Genomic DNA, 27,377 nt, shown 5'->3' with positions numbered 1-27,377 from the left:
GGAACATTTTGAGGGATTTACTCCCAATCAATGCTACTCCCAACTCATTAGTCTACTTTGACGTTGCAGGCAATGACCAGGACTTCAACTTCACGAAGAATACTTCTGCTGACTGGAAGGTTTTCTCATGGCCAGTGTATGTCATCATGTGTTTTAGTGAGTAATGTTTTTAGTATAGTTTCCCAAACACTCATGTTTCTACATCTAGGGGGGACTTCGATGAAACTAACAGGCTTCTTGTCGCCAAGAACAATAGCGAAATGAAACAAAAACGTGATGTACCTATTATTGAATATTGAGGCCGTATGGTGTGATCGAACCCTGATGCCTGGGGAGGCCAGGAAAGCGGTTCCAATTCTATTGTACGGCTTCAGTATTTCCTGGTATATTGGAATATCCCCAAAAGCCGACTGGTGCTGTTAGCGTGAAACTTTACAAAAGATTTTGCCAGCAGTTACAACTAGTTATATCAAACAATGATTAGGGAAAAGACTGGACCATTAAACACTGAGACGGGGGCAAATAAATGACAGTGGCAACAATTTGTCAACCATGAAGGAACAATGACAGGAAAAATTCCTTAAATACTTTCGTATTAATCAATACATCATCCTTACACATCGTGTCAGCAAGGCGGACAACCCGCCTGCTTTCATACCTCTCACTGTATTTCCCACTTCTATGGCGTTCAAGTTAAAATGCTATATTTTCACCTATGCCTCTCCTTCCTCTTTACTCCCCCACCCAAAAAATAATCCTTCTGAAGACGTATTAATTAATACGAAAGTACTTAAGAAATTTCCACTCATTTTTCCTTCGTGGTCAGGAATCTTCGTGGTGTATATATATATATATATATATATATATATATATATATATATATATATATATATATATATATATGTATATATATATATATATATATATATATATATATATATATATATATATATATATATATATAATTTTTGTTTTCATTAAGAAAAGGAATGTGTTTACAGGAAAGTATGACAGTGAAAAGTTTGAGGTTGTGAAGCAGCTGTCGGGCCTCGCACGTAAGGCAGGAACCCAGGATGTGGGAGTTTCTCCTCTCGATCCCTGAGGTTAAACAGGAAACTACTGGCCAACTCTTTCAGAAAGTAAATTGAATCTTTTACCGTAAGATTCATTTTTTTAAACTAATTGGACATAATAGTACTGATGATATATTTTTCTGTACAGTACATGTTTGTTTCCCTGTGGACGGTGGCGCCCCCTGGTTCTCCTACCCTTAAAGGGATGAGAACGTGTTCCAGGGTGGCAGCTCATGTAGTCCCATCACCTGAAGGGGGTGTAGTATGACCCTGCCTGGGCAGTGAGTGGGGGTGTGGGGGCTAAAATATACTAAGAGTATACTTTATTATACTTGCTAGTTGCTCAGTATGCTCTTGTGGTGGCCTTAATAGCCGTCCTGTGGTTAACCGTTCTTAAGCCCAACACCAAACCGTTGTCAATATCTTATCCACATCAATATTTGATTTCCACCTGAGGGGGAAATTTGCATTAGTGGTAAGCTGATGGTGGAGATAGTCCGGTCCGCGGAGAAAGTGAGCATGTGGGAGGAGTCCATGTCCATATATCCGGGTGGAGAGACAGGAATGTCCGGGAGGCGACGCATGCCCGGCGGATAAGGGCGGGAAAGCGAAAACAGAGAAGTTTGAATGGAGTTAAGAAGCGTGAAGGGGCAGGAGGAGGTGGTGGTGGGTGGCCCCTGTCAGTACGCTGGGGGGAGACATCGCTACCCCGCTGCACAGAAAGAAGGCCGTAGGGTCCTTTACCTATATTTTACCTATACCCGGTTTCGAGTCTTTCTACTCCCGAAGCCCTGCATGTCGTGTGATAACGTGGTCCTTTAGGCTGTTATGTCGAGGATAGCAATCGGTAGGTTATCCTCTACAACCTGCTTCGGCACTTACAGCGGAAACTTGGCCAATTGTCTCGTGAAACTCTCCACATGTGTTCCGGAAATATTTGTTATATACGGCAGGAGGACGTTGAAGAGCTCTGGGTCTCTTAGGTTGAACAGTGTTCTCTGTGGAGTCTCTGTGGAGACTGTGGAGGTTTTCTTAAGAGAACAAATGATGAATCTGATGGGCCACCGACGGTTTCTAATCTCACGTCGCTGTTGTTGTTTTAGACTTAGCTACTCGGAACCAAAAGTTCCAAGTAGCACGGGCTATGGTGAGCCCGTAGTGAACTTGCCTGGCACAGTAGCGGGACTGTAACTGACGACGCCCTATATGGAGCGCGTTATGCAAACGTTCCGGATACCTACACGGCGGAAATACGGCGAGTGACTAGATATGGACTCCATGCTGGAGCTGCATACTCCAGGATTGGTCTGACATATGTGATACGGCGAGAGACTGAGAGCCTCACCCGTGTGATGTTGTAGTGACCAGCTGTTGAGCAGGTGGTGTGCAAGCTCCCCTTCTCTAGTACTGAGGACACTATGTCCTCCCCATCATCACTGTTACTGTTCAAACCAACCCAGCCTAACCAACCCATCCTAATCTAACCCAGCCTAACCAACCCATCCTAATCTAACCCAGCCTAACCAACCCATCCTAATCTAACCCAGCCTAACGAAAATATGAGATAAAATGCTGTGTTCTTCTGTATGGTGTGGATGAGGTGTGTGACGTCACAATGTTCGTGGCTGTACAGGTTTTAGATCCTAATGGAGTTCCCAGGTTGACCTGTGACTTGGAGTGTTACTGGAGTATACCTGGAGTGTTACTGGAGTATACCTGGAGTGTTACTGGAGTGTACCTGGAGTGTTACTGGAGTATACCTGGAGTGTTACTGGAGTATACCTGGAGTGTTACTGGAGTATACCTGGAGTGTTACTGGAGTATACCTGGAGTGTTACTGGAGTATACCTGGAGTGTTATTGGAATATATCTAGAGTGTTACTGGGGCCTCGATGAGTCTAACAGGCTTCGTGCCCCGGACAACGAGAAAGTATAGAGAGTGGGAGCCTAGCATGTTCAAGGAAGTGATGAAATAACTGGAAAATGTGGCGGGAGTTTGTGGGTCTCACTACCTCCCCCGCCCCCATTTCATAAAAAAAAAATCTCACTTTTTTCTTATGAAATGATAAAGCTATTTATTTCATTATGTATGATCATATTTTTTTAAGTTTTAGTTAAAACTAGCAAAGATATATGACCAAACCTAATCAACCCTACCTAACCTAACCTAACCTAACCTATCTTAACCAAACCTAAACTAACATAACTAAATCAATAATTTATGTTCTTAATATATTATAATAATAATATTTAAAATAAACCAATAGGAAACAATTTATTGAAAATGAAGAAAATCACTCGGCCTATTAGGCAAATCGGGCCTTGCATAGTAGGCCGAGAAGTGCATTCTGGCTACTAGGTACGACATATATATATATATATATATATATATATATATATATATATATATATATATATATATATATATATATATATTCATGTAATTACTTATTTATAAGTGTTGTATGTAGTGAGGTGAAAGGTAGGAAGCTGCCAGGGTAATAACGACTATGACGGAGCTACTTAAGGAACACGTAGTGTATTACATCGTCCATATAAGTGGGTGAAAGTAGAGGAGCGCCAGCATAGCAATGACGACAGTGGTGGTGGAGGGGGGCGGCCGCCCCCTCTCACACGTTTGTGGTAGAGGATGTACATAGTGAACCCGGGATCCTGGACTCCTCACACACCCTCCTTTATTGCCTCATAATACCTCGTGCCGGTTTCTGATTTGCCTTTGGTTTTCTAGATATGTTAAGAATTGGTCAGATAATTACGCACAAGCGCCTTCTGAGAGAGAGAGAGAGAGAGAGAGAGAGAGAGAGAGAGAGAGAGAGAGAGAGAGAGAGAGAGAGAGAGAGAGAGAGAGAGAGAGAATAGCTAGGGAGAAAGTTAAGACATAATAATGGGGGTGTATATGTGATAAAGAGCCAAGGAGGGAAATACTAGAAGAGAAAGTGAGATCGGCGTCCATAAGAAACACAGGTAACACGGAGTGTGCTGGGTCACCACTACCTCACCTCCCCACGGTTGGTGGTGGCACGTGTGGTGAGTATATCAGGTGTGGCACGTGTGATGAGTATGGCAGGTGTGGCAAGAGTGACATATGTGGAAAGTCTGGCAAGTGTTTCCTTCTCTCTCTCTTCTTGTTTGTTCCTATCATCTTGTTTATTTCCTCTTTTCCTACCTTTCGTGTCTTCCTGTTCCCTATCACCCCTTCACACCCCCCCCCCGTTCCTTGCCCACCCTCCCCTCTCCCCCACCTTTCTCAACAACTTTCTCTCCGTGGTCTCACAATGCGGAATATTCAGCTTTCTTTACGCTCACAGCTGTTTCACTTTCGCGTTCTCTCCAGAAAGTTCACGCGCGCTACACAGCTCGCTTTCACTCTCTCTCTCTCTCTCTCTCTCTCTCTCTCTCTCTCTCTCTCTCTCTCTCTCTGTTTGTCTCTCTGTCTCTCTGTCTCTCTGTCTCTGTCTGTCTCTCTCTCTCTCTCTGTCTCTCTCTCTCTCTCTCTCTCTCTCTCTCTCTCTCTCTCTCTCTCTCTCTCTCTCTCTCTCTCTCTCTCTCTCTCTCTCTCTCTCCTGCAAGCAAGGGCTGTTACCCTACCTCAGCTCATCTGAAGCCTACTCCCCGAGTCTCATTTATTTCATGAGCCTATTATATGCATTATTAGGAATAAACTTAACTCTTAAGTAACTATCATATGAGGAACATGATGAGCCCGTAGCCAGCTGTGTGCCAGAGCCTTCAGGTGATCACTTGAAAATTCCAGATGCCAGTTACCATGTACATTCCTAATGGCTTAAATTCGTTATTTAATGCAATTTGTAAAATAAATTTAAAAAAATATTGAAATATTCTTTTGTTTTTGACAACTGTTCAACCACGTTGTTTACGAGGGCCAACTAGCCATGTAGCTTAGGATTGGCCAATCAGGTGTGGTCAGGGGGGGATATTGCCATCATTATGATAATCCGAGACTGGACGTAGACAGTTTCTGGTTCACAGTTTCTCCACGTGGTGGTGAATCTGGACTCGTTATGATTGCTGTTGTCGAACTCTCTAGAATTTGTCATCTCGTTCTTGTCCAGAAGTAAATATGATATACACCGTGAAATTACAATAAGGTGGTGAGGCATGGGGAGTCTAGGTGTGCAGGTTTGATCCCATTGTAGACCTCGATATTATATCATGTTTTTTTTAGTAGGTTCTATGTTGTTGTTGTTGTTGTTGTTAAAGATTCGCTACCTGGAACAAAGTTCCAAGTAGCACGGGCTATAGTGAGCCCGTAGTTAGGTTCTATAAAATGCGTTTATATATATGGCACGTCTTCAATTACTAAATACATTTTGTTTTTATTCTCAAGGATTTCATTTTTTTTGGGAGGGGGGCAGTTTATTTGACTGAAATTTAAGTCTCCTACTATGTATAAGATACCTTGATGTGCCAATTATTTGTGCTCAGCTATGCCTCTCTTGCACTCCACTTGGGTTTGGTGGTTGTAGTGTAATATTATTGCATTATCTTTAATTAGTGTTATAAAAATAATTGTTGTTTATGCATGTTTTAATTTTTTCGTCATTTTTATATTTTTCTCCAAAGATGGCTTCTATCTCTCTCTCCGTCTCTGTCTGTCTCTCTCTCTCTCCTCCAACCTCTCTCTCTCTCTCTCTCTCTCTCTCTCTCTCTCTCTCTCTCTCTCTCTCTCTCTCTCTCTCTCTCTCTCTCTCTCTCTCTCTCTCTCTCTCTCCCTCCCTCCCTCCCTCTTACTTTCAAACACTCTCACTCTCTGGTCATATATATCATAAATTATTATATCATAAGAACTTAAGATGAGAGGAGATTGTATTAGGTCTTCTGGTTTATGCTAAACAGGTCAGGAAGACCAGCCCGTCCTCCAAAAATGGGGCGGTAAATGTAACAGCATAAGTAAGTGTAATTATGTACTATTCCTAGTAGTCAGGAATTGTACTTATTTTCACTTAGTATTAAACCGCACTGTCTATATTGTGAATATTTGAGTTTGCCTGAAAAGCTGAATAGAAAACCACGACCTAACCTAACCTTCTTAGTGTTTGAAGATAAGCATTTTATTGCTTCTTAATTACAATTAGTACTTAACCTATAGCTATAATGATATCACAGTTTTATAAAACTAATAAAACAAAACTAAAATATTTCAATAAATTGTAAAGTAACTCAGAATATTTTCAAATTTTGTATAAAATCTCTATTGTTTAATAAAACTGAAAAAGAAATTCCTGATATTTAAAACTTTGTTCATATTGAATTGAACTTTAACACTTCAGCCTAAAATTCTAAGTGTCTTAACAGAAAACGAGGAGAATAAATGGGGAGGTAAATGTAACAGCCCCATAAGTGCAATTATGTACTAAGTATGACAGTCAGGAAATGTACTTATTACACTTAGTATTAAACCGTACTGTCATTTCGGAAGACGGGTTGAAAAAAGATTATGTTCTGCGCTTTTTAAGAGAGAGTGCAATCTGAGGGCATTTAGTTTGTGTATAGATTAGATTTTTTATTTTGTATTTTATATTTTCAAGACCATATATTCCCTTGGTGAAGAAGTTTGGATATGAACCTTAGGTCAGAGAGACTTTTAGGTCAGTAATTCGACCTTGGCTTACCATATAAGCCTAACGTGTATGAATACACTGCCCGTTCCCCGACACAATGAATTATTATTTTTATTATTATTATTATTATTATTAATATATATGCACGCAGCTGATTCACTTCAGGCCATTGATGCATTCAACAGACCTGAGGGCATTGATGGGCTCAACGAACCTGAGGGCATTTATGCACTCACCGGAGCTTAAGTCATCACTGCACTCAACGTAAGCTAAAGAATGTTGTTGTTGTTAAAGATTCGCTACCCTGGAACAAAAAGTCCCAAGTAGCACGGGCTATGGTGAGCCCGTAGATGATGTTAGCTAAAGAATAACAGCGTTGCTGGCCGACGAACACAACGGGAAGAACAAGCAGCTGATCCACTTGAGGTCATCCAGAGAGAACAGTCATTTTCTTCTGCGTCATTTTTTTTTTATCATACGCTCGGCGCTAGAGGTTTCACCTCCACATAAGGTCAACGCCTCCGCCACTTCTTGATGCAAATACCGACCATCACAGCGTCTGTGGCGTAGCACTCTGCTCCTCCAAACCTTCCCCTCTCCCCCCCACACACCCCCCCCCCCCCCCCTGGGCCTACCGAGAAACGCTCGTTGGGGAGAAAAGTTTCTAAAGATAATTATTTTTTGTTATAGATAAATTGGTAATATATTACAGGTTGAAGCGAGGTTTTCGTGACGACCATAACCCACTCTTTGGAGGTTCTTACGACTTGTGCGGGATGGGTCGTTCCTATCTTCCTCTGCACGACCAGCCGTCACTCCTCTCTCCTCTCTCTCTCTCTCTCTCTCTCTCTCTCTCTCTCTCTCTCTCTCTCTCTCTCTCTCTCTCTCTCTCTCTCTCTCTCTCTCTCTCTCTCTCTCTCTCTCTCCAGAGAGAGCGGGTAGGGGAGGTATTACCTAGGGCGAGCTAGTAAGCCTTTTAGAAAGTGTTCACCATGTATCTTTCTGACCCGGAACTGTGGACCCGGCCGGTGCGCGCGCGCGCCCCCTCGCGCCCGTGAGAAAAGAAAGAGGTATAAAAAATAAAAAAAAAGAGGAGAGATCACGGGGAAAAATATATATGACCAGAGAGTGAGAGTGTTTGAAAGTAAGAGGGAGAGAGAGAGAGAGAGAGAGAGAGAGAGAGAGAGAGAGAGAGAGAGAGAGAGAGAGAGAGAGAGAGAGAGAGAGAGAGAGAGAGAGAGAGAGAGGGAGGGAGAGAGAGAGGGAGGGAGGGAGGGAGGGAGGGAGGGAGGGAGGGAGGGAGAGGGAACAGAGAGAGAGAGCGAGCGAGCTATAGTGTGAGGCGTGTTCACACCGCGCGAGGGAAAGTTAGACAATATGACCATATTGGGCTGGTCTCGGCAAGGTGATATATTCTCGTTCCTCCTTCCTGCTGTTCCTGCCAGCTGCCTCAACACACCTCTGACGGTGACCTGACTCCTACCTGCTCACGCTGCTGCTGCTGCTGTTGACGTGACGCAGCATGACGCAGTGTGACGCACCAGTGTCGAGGTGAGGCGTGAGTGGAGCCCCTCAGACGACGTCGGTGAGGGCTGCACGACGCGCAGCTCCTGGGTGACCCAGCTCCTAACGGTCACCGCGCCATGGGCGGATTTCATTTGACCTGACTATGGATTTTAGCCAGCTACAGTAGCATACATTTACACGGTGGTGCTTGGCTGACAAGGTGGCACTCTCCACATCCCAGCCCAAACAACAATATGTCTGACAGTGTCAGACCACGGAGGAAGAATTGAAATAGGAATTTCCTTAAGTACTTTCGTATTTAATAATACATCTTCAGAAGGGTGAAGATGTATTATTAAATACGAAAGTACTTAAGGAAATTCCTGTTTCAATTCTTCCTCAGTGGTCTGACACTGTCACATTTTTCATCGCGTGTTAACTTTCGTGATTTACACACGTGTGTGTGTGTGTGTGTGTGTGTGTGTGTGTGTGTGTGTGTGTGTGTGTGCATTTTACTGTTTTGTGTTAACCCGCCGACTCTCTTAATATTACAGTGACATTACTTTTAAAGGCTTAAATAAAAGCCAAGACGGATTAGTGGAATCCCAACATTAGTGAAATTCCAACATGAATTCTTCCACCCCTCCCCCCCTTCCTCCTTCGTCCTGCTCAATTACTTGGACTGGGCAGTAGGGCAACGGTCTCGCGTCATGCAGGTCGGCGTTCAATCCCCGACCGTCCAAGTAGTTGGGCACTATATTCCTTACCCCATCCCATCCCATCCCAAATCCTTATCCTGACCCCCTTCCAAGTGCTTTATATTCGTAATGATACCTGGTTGATACCTGGTTGATGGGGTTCTGGGAGTTGTTCTACTCCCCAAACCCGGCCCGAGGCCAGGCTCGACTTGTGAGAGTTTGGTCCACCAGGCTGTTGCTTGGAGCGGCCCGCAGGCCCACATACCCACCACAGCCCGGTTGGTCCGGCACTCCTTGGAGGAATAAATCTAGTTTCCTCTTGAAAATGTCCACGGTTGTTCCGGCAATATTTCTTATGCTTGCTGGGAGGACGAAGAATGGCTTGGCGTGTTCTCCTGATAATCCCTTTCTCGCCCCTGCCCCTCTTAACAACTCGGTTATTTGCACAAACAGGGATAAAGATGCATATGTTTCGTATGTCAGGTCGTTGACTTATGTCAGGAGTAGAATGGGTACAATACCGATCCCCCGAGGCACACCAGTTGAAACTTCCCACAGCTCTCTCACTCTTACCCTCTGTTTCCTACCAGGGAGACATCCTCTCACCCATCTTGAGGTTATCTTGAGATGATTTCGGGGCTTTAGTGTCCCCGCGGCCCGGTCCTCGACCAGGCCTCCACCCACAGGAAGCAGCCCGTGACAGCTAACTAACACCCAGGTACCTATTTTACTGCTAGGTAACAGTGGCATAGGGTGAAAGAAACTCTGCCCATTGTTTCTCGCCGGCGCCCGGGATCGAACCCGGGACCACAGGATCACAAGTCCACCGTGCTGTCCGCTCGGCCAATCGGCTCCCTAGGGGAGCCACTTCACCGTGAGGGGAATATCTGTGTGTTATGAGTAACTAACCTTAGGCCGTAATTTGAGAGAGAGAGAGATCTTCTTGGGGTTATCTTGAGATGATTTCTGGGCTTAGCGTCCCCGCGGCCCGGTCCTCGACCAGGCCTAATTTTTGTTACACAGCCCCCAGAAAGCAGCCCGTAGCAGCTGTCTAACTCTCAGGTACCTGTTTACTGCTAGGTAACAGGGGCTTCAGGGTGAAAGAAACATTTTGCCCATTTGTCTCCGCCTCCACCGGGAATCGAACCCGGAACCTCGGGACTACGAATCCGAAGCGCTGTCCACCCAGCTGTCAGGCGCCGATGACAGGGAAGGGAATTCTCCGGACCTGGCCTTGCGGAATCCATACTTACTCTTGGGCATAAATCACATTTATTTAGTTCGGCGTTTCATGAATCGTTTGCTTAACAGGGTGGTTGGTACCTTGCAGAATATGACCGTTAATGGCGCTGACCTGTGGGTCATTGGTCCTGTGTCCGTAATTTGACATTGGCTGTCTTCCATCCTTCTTCGACACAGCACCGCTCCTGTGCCAGGTAAGTCCACTACGGGCTCACCATAGCCCGTGCTACTTGCCCCGCTCCTGTGCCAGGTAAGTTACGGGCTCACCATAGCCCGTGCTACTTGCCCCGCTCCTGTGCCAGGTAAGTTACGGGCTCACCATAGCCCGTGCTACTTGCCCCGCTCCTGTACCAGGTAAGTTACGGGCTCACCATAGCCCGTGCTACTTGCCCCGCTCCTGTGCCAGGTAAGTTACGGGCTCACCATAGCCCGTGCTACCTGGAACTTGTTCCGAGTAGGTGAATCTATAACAACAACAACATTCCATCCCTCCGACAGTTCGTCAGTAGCATAAGAAATATTGCCGGAACAAAAGTGGACTTCTTCAAGACAAATTTAGTTTCCTGCAAGAAGTGTCGGAAACTAAGAAGGCTTGGCGAGTATGTTGTTGTTGTTGTTTAACATTCTCTACTTGGAACAATAAGTTCCAAGTAGCACGGACTATGGCGAGCCCGTTGTTGGCGAGTAGAACTCCCAGAACCCACTCCAAGTAAACCCACACAGGTGTGATCCAAGTATGGAGTTGAAGAACATTGCGAAGTAGAGTCTCAGGACCCCAGCTACTTCTTACAGAATTAGCGGTAAGATTGTATGCAATTACCTAAGTGTAGTTACAGGATGAGAGCTACGCTCGTGGTGTCCCGTCTTCCCAGCACTCTTTATCATATAACGCTTTGAAACTACTGACGGTCTTGGCCTCCACCACCTTCTCACTTAACTTGTTCCAACCGTCTACCACTCTGTGTGTGTGTGTACTATTTTGTATTTATTAGTTGTGCCTGCAGGATCGAGCTATTAGCTCTTGGACCCCGACTTTCTAACCGTCGATTGTCTAATGCACTGACTTCCGAGAGATTTATATTGAATCATATCTACTACATATATTTCTCTCTCACACATCCCCAGGAAGCAGCCCCTATCAGCTGTCTAAATTCCAGGTACATATTAACTGCTAGGTGTACATAGGCATCAGGTGAAAGAAACTGCCCATTTGTTTCTGCCTCGACCGGGAATCGAACGCGGGCCATTTGGACTACGATCCCAGAGCGTTGTCTGCCCATCTTCGATAACCTTCGAGAAACAATGGGCGAAGTTTCTTTCACCCTTTGCCCCTGTTACCTAGCAGTAAAATAGGTACCTGGGTGTTAGTCAGCTGTCACGGGCTGCTTCCTGGGGGTGGAGGCCTGGTCGAAGACCGGGCCGCGGGGACACTAAAAAGCCCCGAAATCATCTCAAGATAACCTGTGCGTGTGCGCGCGCAGGTGCGTGCGTGGGCGTGCATGTATGCGTGCGTGCGCATACATATATATATATATATGCGTGCACGCGCGTGTGTGTGCACACGTGTGGGTGCACATGGGTTGTGAAGCAACATGCCCCACGCTGCGTTCACCCTGACCTCCTCACCGCCGCCCACATTAACATACAGACCCACAAACCTATATATATATCTCCCCACCAGCCCTCCCCCACCCAGCAGTCACCGCCCCCCCCCTCCCTCTACCCCACGCCCGTGCCAGGTCACACCACTACGGGCTCACCATAGCCTGTGCTACTTGGAACAATTTTGGGTCCCTGTAGCTGAATCTTAACCACCCCCACCCCCCCAAGAGTGCCTTACCGTTTATTCCCTTCTACTACTGCCGCCTCTGGCGTTCCTCCGGTCAGCTCCTTTCCTCCCATACTGTTCCCTTCCCTGTTTAATGGAATCAATCAGTCCGTTGACTTCGAGTGGCCTTGCGTCTTCTTCCGTTGACTTCGAGTGGCCTTGCGTCTTCTTCCGTTGACTTCGAGTGGCCTCGCGTCTTCCTCCGTTGACTTCGTGTGGCCTTGCGTCTTCTTCCGTTGACTTCGAGTGGCCTTGCGTCTTCTTCCGTTGACTTCGTGTGGCCTTGCGTCTTCTTCCGTTGACTTCGAGTGGCCTTGCGTCTTCCGTTGACTTCGTGTGGCCTTGCGTCTTCTTCCGTTGACTTCGAGTGGCCTTGCGTCTTCCGTTGACTTCGTGTGGCCTTGCGTCTTCCGTTGACTTCGAGTGGCCTTGCGTCTTCCTCCGTTGACTTCGTGTGGCCTTGCATCTTCTTCCGTTGACTTCGTGTGGCCTCGCGTCTTCCTCCGTTGACTTCGTGTGGCCTTGCGTCTTCTTCCGTTGACTTCGAGTGGCCTTGCGTCTTCCGTTGACTTCGTGTGGCCTTGCGTCTTCTGTTGACTTCGAGTGGCCTCGCGTCTTCCTCCGTTGACTTCGTGTGGCCTTGCATCTTCTTCCGTTGACTTCGTGTGGCCTCGCGTCTTCCTCCGTTGACTTCGTGTGGCCTTGCGTCTTCTTCCGTTGACTTCGAGTGGCCTTGCGTCTTCCTCCGTTGACTTCGTGTGGCCTTGCGTCTTCCGTTGACTTCGAGTGGCCTTGCGTCTTCCTCCGTTGACTTCGTGTGGCCTTGCGTCTTCTTCCGTTGACTTCGTGTGGCCTCGCGTCTTCCTCCGTTGACTTCGTGTGGCCTTGCGTCTTCTTCCGTTGACTTCGTGTGGCCTTGCGTCTTCCGTTGACTTCGTGTGGCCTTGCGTCTTCTTCCGTTGACTTCGTGTGGCCTTGCGTCTTCTGTTGACTTCGAGTGGCCTCGCGTCTTCCTCCGTTGACTTCGTGTGGCCTTGCGTCTTCTTCCGTTGACTTCGAGTGGCCTTGCGTCTTCCGTTGACTTCGAGTGGCCTCGCGTCTTCCTCCGTTGACTTCGTGTGGCCTTGCGTCTTCTTCCGTTGACTTCGTGTGGCCTTGCGTCTTCTTCCGTTGACTTCGTGTGGCCTTGCGTCTTCCGTTGACTTCGTGTGGCCTTGCGTCTTCTTCCGTTGACTTCGTGTGGCCTTGCGTCTTCTTCCGTTGACTTCGTGTGGCCTTGCGTCTTCCGTTGACTTCGTGTGGCCTTGCGTCTTCTTCCGTTGACTTCGTGTGGCCTTGCGTCTTCTGTTGACTTCGAGTGGCCTCGCGTCTTCCTCCGTTGACTTCGTGTGGCCTTGCGTCTTCCGTTGACTTCGTGTGGCCTTGCGTCTTCTTCCGTTGACTTCGTGTGGCCTTGCGTCTTCTGTTGACTTCGAGTGGCCTCGCGTCTTCCTCCGTTGACTTCGTGTGGCCTTGCGTCTTCTTCCGTTGACTTCGAGTGGCCTTGCGTCTTCCTCTGTTGACTTCGTGTGGCCTTGCGTCTTCCGTTGACTTCGTGTGGCCTTGCGTCTTCCTCCGTTGACTTCGAGTGGCCTTGCGTCTTCCTCTGTTGACTTCGTGTGGCCTTGCGTCTTCCGTTGACTTCGTGTGGCCTTGCGTCTTCTTCCGTTGACTTCGAGTGGCCTTGCGTCTTCTTCCGTTGACTTCGTGTGGCCTTGCGTCTTCCATTGACTTCGTGTGGCCTTGCGTCTTCCTCCGTTGACTTCGAGTGGCCTTGCGTCTTCTTCCGTTGACTTCGTGTGGCCTTGCGTCTTCCATTGACTTCGAGTGGCCTTGCGTCTTCCGTTGACTTCGAGTGGCCTTGCCTCTTCCATTGACTTCGTGTGGCCTTGCGTCTTCCGTTGACTTCGTGTGGCCTTGCGTCTTCCGTTGACTTCGTGTGGCCTTGCGTCTTCCGTTGACTTCGTGTGGCCTTGCGTCTTCCATTGACTTCGTGTGGCCTTGCGTCTTCTTCCATTGACTTCGTGTGGCCTTGCGTCTTCCGTTGACTTCGAGTGGCCTTGCCTCTTCCATTGACTTCGTGTGGCCTTGCGTCTTCCGTTGACTTCGTGTGGCCTTGCGTCTTCCGTTGACTTCGAGTGGCCTTGCGTCTTCCTCCGTTGACTTCGTGTGGCCTTGCGTCTTCTTCCGTTGACTTCGTGTGGCCTCGCGTCTTCCTCCGTTGACTTCGTGTGGCCTTGCGTCTTCTTCCGTTGACTTCGTGTGGCCTTGCGTCTTCCGTTGACTTCGTGTGGCCTTGCGTCTTCCGTTGACTTCGTGTGGCCTTGCGTCTTCCATTGACTTCGTGTGGCCTTGCGTCTTCTTCCGTTGACTTCGTGTGGCCTTGCGTCTTCCGTTGACTTCGTGTGGCCTTGCGTCTTCCATTGACTTCGTGTGGCCTTGCGTCTTCTTCCGTTGACTTCGTGTGGCCTTGCGTCTTCCGTTGACTTCGTGTGGCCTTGCGTCTTCTTCCGTTGACTTCGTGTGGCCTTGTGAGCCATAAATTGGACTCCTCCTCCTCCCGGCCTTGTCGGCCAGGGCGGGCGGTGGAGGGATGGGTTGGTTAGGTTCCTGGTGCCAGACTGACGATGACCTCGATGTTTTGTGTCGGGGGTCATCAATGTGTAGGGTCTGGGGGTTGGTGGTGGTGGGGGGGGGGTGGTTGTTGTTGATGGTGGTGGTGGGGGGCTGGTTGTTGTTGGTGGTGGTAGTGTGGGGCTGGTTGATATTGATCGTGGTGTTGGGTGTGGGAGGCTGGTTATTGTTGGTGGTGGTTGGGGGCTAGGTAGTGGTGGGGACTGGTGGTTGTTGTTGGTGGTGGTAGGGGGGCTAGTTCGTGTTAGTGGTGGTGGCTGAGTAGTGGTAGGTGTGTATTGACTGTTTGCAGGATCGAGCTGCTAATCGAGATTGGTTGCCTAATTTACTGATTCCTGACCTGTTTTAGTCTATCATGTTTAATGCATTATCTCTCTCTCTCTCTCTCTCTCTCTCTCTCTCTCTCTCTCTCTCTCTCTCTCTCTCTCTCTCTCTCTCTCTCTCTCTCTCTCTCTCTCTCTCTCTCTCTCTCACACACACGAGGAAAGGCTGCGTGAGATGCACCTCACGACACTGGAAGACAGAAGAGTAAGGGGAGACATGATCACTACCTACTAAATTCTCAGAGGAATTGACAGTGTAGATAAGGATAAACTTTTTAACACGGGTGGTACGCGAACAAGGGGACACAGATGGAAACTGAGTACCCACATGAGCCACAGGGACGTTAGAAAAAAACTTTTTCAGTGTCAGAGTAGTTAACAGACGGAATGCATTAGGCAGTGATGTGGTGAAGGCTGACTCCATACACAGTTTCAAATGTAGATATGATAGAGCCCAATAGGCTCAGGAATCTGTACATCAGTTGATTGACGGTTGAGAGGCGGGACCAAAGAGCCAGAACTTAACCCCCGCAAGCACAACTAGGTGAGTACACACACACACACTCAAGAAAAAGAGGTGATATGTTACAAAATAATAACAGGACTCAACCAAATTGACAAAGAGGAATTCCTGAAACCAGCAACTTCAAGAACCAGACGTCGCAGATTTACGCTAAGGAAACAAAGGTGCCGAAAAGATATCTTTATTATGGAAAAAATATCTGAAATAGTTTTCTTTGCAGAGTGGTAGACGGTTGGAACAAGTTAGGGGAGAAGGTGGTGGAGGCCAAGACCGTCAGTAGTTTCAAAGCGTTATAGAACAAAGAGTACTGGGAAGACGGGACACCACGAGCTTAGCTCTCATCCTGTAACTACACTTAGGTAATTACACACACAACTAGGTCCTAGGTTCACAATTAGGTAAGTACACACACACATACACAGACCTGTCTCCTGCAGCCCATATCAAGAGGATAACATCAGCGGCATACGCCAGGAAGGCCAACATAAGACCGGCATTTAGAAACTTGTGTAAGGAATCATTCAGAACTTTGTATACCACATATGTCAGACCAATCCTGGAGTATGCAGCTCCAGCATAGAGTCCATATCTAGTCAAGCATAAGACTAAACTGGAGAAGTTTCAAAGGTTTGCCACCAGACTAGTACCAGAACTGAGAGGTATGAGCTACGAGGAGAGACTACGGGAGTTAAACCTCACGTCGCTGGAAGACAGAAGAGTTTGGGGGGACATGGTCACCACATACAAGTTTCTCAAAGGAATTGATAGGGTAGATAAGGACATGCCATTTTTCCCAAGGGGCACACGCACTAGGGGACATAGGTGGAAACTGAGTGCCCAAATAAGCCCCAGAGATATTAGAAAGAACTTTTTTAGTGTCAGAGTGGTTGACAAATGGAATGCATTAGGCAGTGATGTGGTGGAGGCTGACTCCATACACAGTTTCAAGTGTAGATATGATAGAGCCCAATAGGCTCAGGACCCTGTATACCAGTTGATTGACAGTTGAGAGGCGGGACCAAAGAGCCAGAGCTCAACCCCCGCAAGCACAACTAGGTGAGTACACAGGATGTAAATTGTAGAGACTAACTCCATTCATAGCTTTAAAAGCAAGTATGATAGAGGAAACAGTCCAGGAGTCATTGCATTAGTCAACCAACGGCTAAAAAAGCGGGGTCCAAGAGCTAGAGGATGGAACAAACACACACTGAACATTCCTGTCATTTAACACACTCCCACATTACACTTTTACTGGCATAGAGGTTAATGAAGCCCTCCTTATCTTTATCCTTATACCCCCTTCCTTCCCGCCAACCACATTCCAGAAGCTGGTGGGATCCGCCCCTTGTCCGCGCCCTCTTCCCGCCAAGAATGGGGTCAGTGACTCCTGCCGCTTTCTCCTGCTGACTGCTAGTCCTACCCCTCTTCTTCCTTCTCTGCCTTCCCTCTCTCTTCCCCCTGCCTTCCCTCTATCTTCCTCTGCCTTCCTTCCCTCATTCTCTCTTCCTCGGCCTTCCTTCCCTCTCTCTCTCTCTCCCTCTGCCTTTCCTCCTTCCCTCTTTCCATCATCCTTCCTCTCTATCGCTTTCTCTCTCTTTCTTTCTTTCCCGTAGCTGCCACAATGTTCCTTCCTAGCTTTTTAAAGCAACCCTTCCCCCCCCACCAAAACCCATTAACCCCCCACCAAAACCCATTAACCCCCCACCAAAACCCATTAACCCCCCACCAAAACCCATTAACCCCCCACCAAAACCCATTAAACCCCCACCAAAACCCATTAACCCCCCACCAAAACCCATTAACCCCCCACCAAAACCCATTAACCCCCACCAAAACCCATTAACCCCCCCACCAAAACCCATTAACCCCCCACCAAAACCCATTAACCCCCCACCAAAACCCATTAACCCCCCACCAAAACCCATTAACCCCCCCACCAAAACCCATTAACCCCCACCAAAACCCATTAACCCCCCACCAAAACCCATTAACCCCCACCAAAACCCATTAACCCCCCACCAAAACCCATTAACCCCCCACCAAAACCCATTAACCCCCCACCAGAACCCATTAACCCCCCACCAAAACCCATTAACCCCCCACCAAAACCCATTAACCCCCCACCAAAACCCATTAACCCCACCGTGAGAGTGAAGACAGTGACTCCATCCTCACAGTTCCCCGACACTCGTCTCAGTGACTGACTCATTCATGAGGGATTCCATCCACGTTTTAAGCGTATCCAACACACTTAAGGGGTGACTTAAGCACGCTGAGCACATTTCTGAATTCACCCGTTCATGCTCAGTAAATTATTATACGTGGTGTTAATAATATAAATTAGAAACGATTCATTCATAATAAAAATAAACGCATAGTACTATAATAAGGAATTCATAATAATAATAATATACAAAGATATGACAATGGTATGATATATTAAGGAGAGATAATCACTTGAAGATTTATTGAAAACTCGCCCCTCGGGGCAAAATTAAAAAAAAATACTTGAAGACAGTTCTCCGGGAATCGCTAGAACGCCAGTTGAAGTCACGTTATTGCCCCGAAGGATTTTCTCAATAATACTAATACTAATAATAATGGAATGGGATTATCAGGAGAAAGCGCCAAGCCTTTACGCCTATATAGCACTTGGAAAGGGTCAACCTAAGGATTTGGGATGGGAAGGAGGGGGAGGGGGGGGGGGGGGTTCACTCACAGGATGAGTGACGCTGCCCAATACTGTCACTCTGGCGATGTGTTCACTCACAGGTTGTTCACATCTCTCACTCCCCCCTTCCCCCCCCCCTGGTGGAGACAATATACTCATTCCCCAACCTCTTCTCCTCTCCCCCCACTCTTACTCCCCCCCTCACGTTCCCTCCCTCTCTCTCTCTCCTTCTCCCCCCTCCCTTTCCCTCACCCTAACTTTCTCCACTTTCTCCCTCGCCCTACTCAAATACCCGTTTTTTTTCTTCACGTCTCGGAGTAAGAAAGTAGGGCACAGCCGGGCTGGAATATCCGCACCTCCCTGCTACCCGCTCTGGGGCGGGTAGGGTAGTGTTGTGGGGTGTTGTTGTTGTGGTGGTGGTGGGGTGTTGTTGTTGCGGTGGTGGTGGGGTGTTGTTGTTGTGGGGTGTTGTTGTTGTTGTGGTGGTGTGGTGTTGTTGTTGTTGTGGTGGTGGTGGGGTGTTGTTGTTGTGGTGGTGGTGGGGTGTTGTTGTTGTGGGGTGTTGTTGTTGTTGTGGTGGTGTGGTGTTGTTGTTGTGGTGTTGTGGGGTGTTGTTGTTGTTGTGGGGTGTTGTTGTTGTGGTGGTGGGGTGTTGTTGTTGTTGTTGTGGGGTGTTGTTGTTGTGGTGGTGGGGTGTTGTTGTTGTGGTGGTGGGGTGTTGTTGTTGTTGTGGGGTGTTGTTGTGGTAGTGGTGTGGTGTTGTTGTTGCGGTGGGGTGTTGTTGTTGTTGTTGTTGTGGGGTGTTGTTGTTGTTGTGGTGGTGGGGTGTTGTTGTTGTGGTGGTGGGGTGTTGTTGTTGTTGTTGTGGGGTGTTGTTGTTGTGGTGGTGGGGTGTTGTTGTTGTGGTGGTGGGGTGTTGTTGTTGTGGTGGTGGGGTGTTGTTGTTGTTGTTGTGGGGTGTTGTTGTTGTGGTGGTGGGGTGTTGTTGTTGTGGTGGTGGGGTGATGTTGTTGTTGTTGTGGGGTGTTGTTGTTGTTGTGGTGGTGGGGTGTTGTTGTTGTGGTGGTGGGGTGTTGTTGTTGTTGTTGTGGGGTGTTGTTGTTGTGGTGGTGGGGTGTTGTTGTGGTGGTGGTGGGGTGTTGTTGTTGTGGTGGTGGGGTGTTGTTGTTGTTGTTGTTGTGGTGGTGGGGTGTTGTTGTTGTTGTGGTGGTGGGGTGTTGTTGTTGTTGTTGTGGGGTGTTGTTGTTGTTGTGGTGGGGTGTTGTTGTTGTTGTGGTGGTGGGGTGTTGTTGTTGTGGTGGTGGTGGTGTGTTGTTGTTGTGGTGGGGTGTTGTTGTTGTTGTGGTGGGGTGTTGTTGTTGTGGTGGTGGGGTGTTGTTGTTGTGGTGGTGGGGTGTTGTTGTTGTGGTGGTGGGGTGTTGTTGTTGTTGTGGGGTGTTGTTGTGGGGTGTTGTTGTTGTTGTTGTGGGGTGTTGTTGTTGTTGTGGTGGTGGGGTGTTGTTGTTGTGGTGGGGTGTTGTTGTTGTTGTGGTGGGGTGTTGTTGTTGTTGTTGTGGTGTGTTGTTGTTGTGGTGGTGTGTTGTTGTTGTTGTGGTGGTGTGTTGTTGTTGTTGTGGTGTGTTGTTGTTGTTGTGGTGTTGTTGTTGTGGTGGGGTGTTGTTGTGGTGGGGTGTTGTTGTTGTGGTGGGATGTTGTTGTGGTGGTGGGGTGTTGTTGTGGTGGGGTGTTGTTGTGGTGGTGGGGTGTTGTTGTTGTGGTGGGGTGTTGTTGTTGTTGTGGGGTGTTGTTGTTGTGGGGTGTTGTTGTTGTTGTGGTGGGGTGTTGTTGTTGTGGTGGGGTGTTGTTGTTGTGGTGGTGGGGTGTTGTTGTTGTTGTGGTGTGTTGTTGTTGTGGTGGGGTGTTGTTGTTGTGGTGGTGGGGTGTTGTTGTTGTGGTGGGGTGTTGTTGTTGTGGTGGTGGGGTGTTGTTGTTGTGGTGGGGTGTTGTTGTTGTTGTGGTGTTGTTGTTGTGGTGGGGTGTTGTTGTGGTGGGGTGTTGTTGTTGTGGTGGTGGTGGTGTGTTGTTGTTGTGGTGTGTTGTTGTTGTGGTGGTGTGTTGTTGTTGTGGTGGTGTGTTGTTGTTGTTGTGGTGTGTTGTTGTTGTGGTGGTGTGTTGTTGTTGTGGTGGTGTGTTGTTGTTGTTGTGGTGGTGGTGGTGTGTTGTTGTTGTGGTGGGGTGTTGTTGTTGTTGTGGTGGGGTGTTGTTGTTGTTGTTGTGGTGTGTTGTTGTTGTGGTGGTGTGTTGTTGTTGTTGTGGTGGGGTGTTGTTGTTGTTGTGGTGGTGGTGGTGTGTTGTTGTTGTGGTGTGTTGTTGTTGTGGTGGTGTGTTGTTGTTGTGGTGGTGTGTTGTTGTTGTTGTGGTGTGTTGTTGTTGTGGTGGTGTGTTGTTGTTGTGGTGGTGTGTTGTTGTTGTTGTGGTGGTGGTGGTGTGTTGTTGTTGTGGTGGGGTGTTGTTGTTGTTGTGGTGGGGTGTTGTTGTTGTTGTTGTGGTGTGTTGTTGTTGTGGTGGTGTGTTGTTGTTGTTGTGGTGGGGTGTTGTTGTTGTGGTGGTGTGTTGTTGTTGTTGTGGTGTTGTTGTTGTGGTGGGGTGTTGTTGTGGTGGGGTGTTGTTGTTGTGGTGGGGTGTTGTTGTGGTGGTGGGGTGTTGTTGTTGTTGTGGTGTTGTTGTTGTTGTGGTGGGGTGTTGTTGTTGTGGTGGTGGGGTGTTGTTGTTGTTGTGGTGGGGTGTTGTTGTGGTGGGGTGTTGTTGTGGTGGTGGGGTGTTGTTGTTGTTGTGGTGTTGTTGTTGTTGTGGTGTGTTGTTGTTGTGGTGGGGTGTTGTTGTTGTTGTGGTGGGGTGTTGTTGTTGTTGTTGTGGTGTGTTGTTGTTGTGGTGGGGTGTTGTTGTTGTTGTGGTGGGGTGTTGTTGTTGTGGTGGTGGGGTGTTGTTGTTGTGGTGGGGTGTTGTTGTTGTGGTGGGGTGTTGTTGTTGTGGTGGGGTGTTGTTGTTGTTGTGGGGTGTTGTTGTTGTTGTGGTGGGGTGTTGTTGTTGTGGTGGGGTGTTGTTGTTGTGGTGGGGTGTTGTTGTTGTGGTGGGGTGTTGTTGTTGTGGTGGGGTGTTGTTGTGGTGGTGGTGGGGTGTTGTTGTTGTTGTGGTGTGTTGTTGTTGTGGTGGGGTGTTGTTGTTGTTGTGGGGTGTTGTTGTTGTTGTTGTGGGGTGTTGTTGTTGTTGTTGTGGGGTGTTGTTGTTGTTGTGGGGTGTTGTTGTTGTTGTGGTGGTGGTGGTGGGGTGTTGTTGTTGTTGTGGTGTTGTTGTTGTTGTGGGGCACCATCCCACAAGGTACGGTCCTAGCACCATCCCACAAGGTACGGTCCTAGCACCATCCCACAAGGTACGGTCCTAGCACCATCCCACAAGGTACGGTCCTAGCACCATCCCACAAGGTACGGTCCTAGCACCATCCCACAAGGTACGGTCCTAGCACCATCCCACAAGGTACGGTCCTAGCACCATCCCACAAGGTACGGTCCTAGCAGCATCCCACAAGACACGGTCCTAGCACCATCCCACAAGACACGGTCCTAGCACCATCCCACAAGGCACTGTCCTAGCACCATCCCACAAGGCACGGTCCTAGCACCATCCCACAAGGTACGGTCCTAGCACCATCCCACAAGGTACGGTCCTCGTACCATCCCACAAGGCACGGTCCTAGCACCATCCCACAAGGCACGGTCCTAGCACCATCCCACAAGGTACGGTCCTAGCACCATCCCACAAGGTACGGTCCTCGTACCATCCCACAAGGCACGGTCCTAGCACCATCCCACAAGACACGGTCCTAGCACCGTTGCTCCTCCACCTCCGCAACACAAAGGGGAACACTAACCCCAGCTTCCAGTCATCTCCCCCAAACATCACAACAATCACCTTGAAAAACAATATCAAAATATAAACTATGGAAAAAAAATAGAATAAAATATGAAAAAAATTCTTTCCTCTCATCAACGGAAAATGTGATCCGCAACGGTAATGAATCCCAATTATTTCAGAATGGAAAACAAGTGACTGCTTAAAATACCTTGGAATAATAATACGAGGCAACGGAACGATGAAAGAGCAGAGTGAGACAAACGTAGTATTAACCAGGAAAATGAGAGGGTGGATAATGACAGCCCCGCGAGGAATGGATGCCACGCCATCGCTGACAGTCTTCAAGACACTGTGTGTGCTCTCTCTCTCTCTCTCTCGTAAGAAAAAGTCGGTCATATCATCTGCAGAAAACATTGACGGGGCAGAGATATCAACTACGGGACGGCTTGATAGACCTGACCTTGGGGGTAAACAAGTCCACAAGGGCCGTGACGAGGATTCGAACCTGCGTCCGAGAGCATCCCAGACGCTGCCTTGATCGACTGAGCTACGACATGGTAAAAGATTTGCTGTTTATTTGATACATCACGCTATTGTGAGTTGTGTGTGTCCATGGGGGTAGCTCTGGCAGGTCAAGGTCACAGCTTAAACAGCGAGGTCACACACCAAGTGTGAAATAAACCCAATAAAAAACGAGGGCGCCGCGATTAGAGAACAGTTTAGACAACGGAGGTCCATGAACCTTCAACCTCCTGTCGACACATATTAGAAATTCTGTTCTCCTTTGTCATTTTTTTAATATTTTTGTTCATCTTTGCTGTTTTTGGCCTTGCATTGCTTTTTAATCTATCTTCTCTGATTTGTATTTTACACTACAGACTGTCCTGCTTTTGTATGGTACTGTTGTGGTATGACTACTTGTCTGTCAATGTATATACGGACCTACATCAAATTACGTGTGTTTGCGGGGCGCGAACTTCAGCTCCTGGTTTCCGTCTCTTATCCATTAAATCCACAATTGTGACGATGCATTACCCCAGCTGGTTTTGTCATATTTACACAGCATTGTGTGTGGGGGGAGACATAAATGCTCACCTGAATTTACCTGAGGGCCACTATCTCCCTAGTAGCCTCGACGGGCGCCCCCAGCCTCCTCAGTTTTCCCTAAGGGATAGGCACTTGCTGGAGCCAAAAGAGTTGCACCGTACTGTTGGAGCTGCCTTGTCCTGGGCACCGTCGTCCGCCCCCTCCAAGATTTCCCACCAGCCGGAGATGTCCTGGTGGTGTGGTTGTCCTGGTTGTGGTGGTGTGGTTGTTCTGGTTGTGGTGTGGTGGTGTGGTTGTTGTGGTGTGGTGGTGTGGTTGTCCTGGTTGTGGTGTGGTGGTGTGGTTGTCCTGGTTGTGGTGTGGTGGTGTGGTTGTCCTGGTTGTGGTGGTGTGGTTGTCCTGGTTGTGGTGGTGTGGTTGTCCTGGTTGTGGTGTGGTTGTCCTGGTTGTGGTGGTGTGGTTGTCCTGGTTGTGGTGTGGTTGTTGTGGTGTGGTGGTGTGGTTGTCCTGGTAGTGTGTGAACTCCTATCTCCCCGCTGTCTCTCAACCACTTGTCCCTACATAACAGCCTCGTTATGTCTCATTCCTTTGTATGTTTATCCTTACGTCTTTTTATCTCTCAAGCCAATCGACTTGAGAATGGTCCAGCAGGACGGACCGAAACGTCGTCGTCCCTTCACCTTCTAGTGTGTGGTCTGGTCAACTTACTTTAGCCACGTTATTGTGTCTCGTCGCCTCCTTTATCTCTCATGTTGGCATCCTGAATCTATGGACGTTTGGCAGTTCTGCGGCACAGATGGGGGTGTATAGCCTTCCAGGACTTGATGGCTGCTTTTCATGGCTGCTTTTCATGGCTGCTTTTCATGGCTGCTTTTCATGGCTGCTTTTTTCTGCTACTGACACTGAAGACGTTTCTGTTGACATCTGTAGCTCATTAATGTGTTACGTTTCCACGTATGATCCCTGCACTCTCTTTCAACGTTTATATTGCCTCTTAAGTATTTTCTATATCGTGATTATGTCCTCTCTAAGTATTTTTTTCTCTGGTGTTTTGAAGGTCGGCTCTTTTAGCCTTTCTTCATAGGTCCTTAAGGCTACTCTCTCATTTTCCTGGACGGCAGAGCGACAGTAGAGCGTCATGCAGGTCCGCGTTCAATCCCCGACCGTCCAAGTGGTTGGGCACCATTCCTTCCCAGCCCCGTCCCATCCCAAATCTTTATCCTGACCCTTTCCAAGCGCTATATAGTCGTAATGGCTTGGCGCTTATCCCTGAAAATTGCCTTCCCTTCCTCGGCCTCACCCCTAACAAGTCGCCTTTTTAACGGAGTCGACCAACGTGTCAGAAATGCCATGAATTTGAATAAATCAACTTACCATAATATTGAAATATTTTCTACACATGGGGCCTCGATTTGGTTAGGTGGATTGCTTGGGGTCGTACGTCTCTAGAAGCCAGGCCTGGTCGAGGACCGGGCCGCGGGGACGTTGAGCCCCGAAATCCTCATAGGCCAAACAGTTGCAGTGAGAGGACTCGAGACACCTCCACATATGGAGTCCTCAGTAACCTCAAGGTCCTTCTGCCTTAACCAGTCTTGCATATGCCGCTGACGCCACCCCGGATATGCGTGTGCTTCGTGCCAGATATTTTCTTTAATTAGATAATATGTGAGAGAGAGAGAGAGAGAGAGAGAGAGAGAGAGAGAGAGAGAGAGAGAGAGAGAGAGAGAGAGAGAGAGAGAGAGAGAAGATTAAGCCACCCAAAAGGTGGCTTGGGCATGAATAGCCCATAAGTGGTGGCCCTTTTGAGCCATTTCCAGTATCAATAGATGATACTGGAGATCTGTGGAGGTGCGACTGCACCCTGCGTGACGGGAGATGTCTCCCGTCATAATATGTGCGTGCTTGTGTGTATATATATGGAGGGTACAGGTGTGTACGGACACACCTGACGCCAGGTATGTCCTACTACGCCACTCGGTTATCCGGATATTACAGGTCTTGGAGGCCCGGAGGCTGCCATGTCCGGCCCTACAAGATATTTAGGTCTTGGAGCGTTGCTGGTTTTGGACTTGCTATTCACTCTGCTTTATTTCTCTTCTACTTCGTCTTAATCTATTTATGCAACTTTTCTTCGCCAGTCACAAGTGTTCATTGTTGCTAGTAATATTGCTATTACTACCACTAGTAATGTTAATACTTCAACTGCTATTGCTATTAATGGAACTATATAATATGTTCCTCCCGTTATATCTACCTCATACTGTTGTTACTGTCCCCCCCACCCGTCTCTCTCTCTCTCTCTCTCTCTCTCTCTCTCTCTCTCTCTCTCTCTCTCTCTCTCTCTCTCTCTCTCTCTCTCTCTCTCTCTCTCTCTCTCTCTCTCTCTCGTAGAAATAATAAATTTGTCAATTATTATTTATCATTCGCTAAGTCTATATTTACCTGTTTCGGACCACTGTAGTAGTTTCAGGATTGGGTTGTTAGTGAAATTGGTCTATAGTTCAGTAGTTCTCGTTCGATGAAGGTTAAGCCACCCAAGAGATGGCACGGGCATGAATAGCCCGTAAGAGTGGCTCTTATTGTTGTTGTTGTTTTAGATTCAGTTGCTCGAAACATAAGTTCCGAGCAGCACGGGCTATGGTGAGCCCGTAAGTGGAGGCTCTTTGGAGCCATTGTCTGTATCAATAGCTGATACTGGAGATCTGGCGATGGATGGGGGTCTTCGTGGGGGATTTGGCTGTACCAGTTATGGAGCTGGTGGGTGGGTGTAGACCTCTAGGTCTTCCGCTTTTTCTTTGGCTGAGTCTTTGGCTGAGCTGTGCTGTCGTCTGGTGAGGTGACCTCCAAGACCACCTCATCTTGTATCGAGTAGGTGTCGAATTTGTGCTGTGGCGGAGGAGCTGCAACTAAGATTTCCTCGTCTGAGGAGTCCGTAACAACTGTAGTTAGTGATTTCGACTTTCGTCTCGCAGCCTGAGGTAGGCTGGGTTGATAGCGCGCAGGACTCGTAATTCTGTGGCGCGGGTTCGATTCCCGCACGAGGCAGAAACAAATGGGCAAAGTTTCAGTTTCTTTCACCCTGAATACCCCTGTTACCTAGCAGTAAATAGGTACCTGGGAGTTAGTCAGCTGTCACGGGCTGCTTCCTGGGGGTGGAGGCCTGGTCAAGGACCGGGCCGCGGGGACACTAAAAACAAAGCCCCGAAATCAACTCAAGATAACCTCAAGAAGGCTCAGGTGTCGTGGATTAGTGGTAGAAGGTATCTCAGGAGTATTGGTGGTGCTGTTAGTATTTGTAGACAACACGTTTGCTAGTGCGTCTGCTGAGATGGTGATGGTAGGAGGGTTGGGAGCTGGTGGAGTGGTAGGGCTGGTACGGTCGTATACTGCATCTGGCTTATAGCAGGAAGGCTCGGGAACTGGTCAGGTCCAAGGTCTAAGGTCGCGGCGACTTGCCTCTGGGTGGTCGGCGGCGTGGTGGTCTTCTCTTTAATTTTCTTCAGTTCCTTCTTCCTTTTTGTGCAGAGGTAGGAGGTGGCGGCGGCGTGCTGTTCTCCACAGTTCGCGCATTTCTTGGTGGTGGCGGTACAGTCCTTGTAGTTGTGAGTGTCAGAGCATGATAATATACACCTGGAAGATACTGGAGGGCCAAGTACCAAATCTACACAGTAAAATAACAACGTACTGGAGTGAACGATATGGAAGAAAATGTAGAATAGAACCAGTGAAGAGCAGAGGTGCCATAGGCACAATCAGAGAACACTGTATAAACATCAGAGGTCCACGGTTGTTCAACGTCCTCCCAGCAAGCATAAGAAATATTGCCGGAACAACCGTGGACATTTTCAAGAGGAAACTAGATTTATTCCTCCAAGGAGTGCCGGACCAACCGGGCTGTGGTGGGTATGTGGGCCTGCGGGCCGCTGCAAGCAACAGCCTGGTGGACCAAACTCTCACAAGTCGAGCCTGGCCTTGGGCCGGGCTTGGGGAGTAGAAGAACTCCCAGAACCCCATCAACCAGGTAACCAGGTATGAGCTGCGCTTAGCCGTTTGTTCTGGGCACTTGTTGGAGAAGTGTTCATAGCTGAAGCACTTGTAGCACTGTCTCACGTTGTAGACCTTCTCCATGGCGATCTGGTTTGGGAAGGAGGTGATTCCAAAGCACTTCAAGCCGTTCTTCACTGCTTCCTGGACCTGTTCTGCTGTCTCGAAGGTCATCTTCATCATGGGCCGAGTGGCGTCGTTAGTCTTGATGAGTAGAGCTGTCGTCGCTTTCAGAGTAGGGTTGTCTTCGTTTAT

General features: G+C 48.1%; 1 long non-coding RNA gene across 1 annotated transcript in view; it reads left to right on the top strand.

Moving 5' to 3' along the window:
* LOC123770004 (uncharacterized) overlaps positions 1-27,377 on the top strand; it is a 60,682-nt gene that overhangs the window by 13,056 nt on the left and 20,249 nt on the right. The window contains exon 2 of the long non-coding RNA XR_006774299.2: positions 70-156. This is a non-coding gene — a long non-coding RNA (uncharacterized lncRNA). The remainder of the gene's footprint in view (positions 1-69; positions 157-27,377) is intronic.

This window comes from Procambarus clarkii, chromosome 45, assembly GCF_040958095.1.
Source record: "Procambarus clarkii isolate CNS0578487 chromosome 45, FALCON_Pclarkii_2.0, whole genome shotgun sequence".
Lineage (NCBI taxonomy): Eukaryota > Metazoa > Arthropoda > Malacostraca > Decapoda > Cambaridae > Procambarus > Procambarus clarkii.
This window is presented reverse-complemented; position numbering and strand designations above follow the sequence as displayed.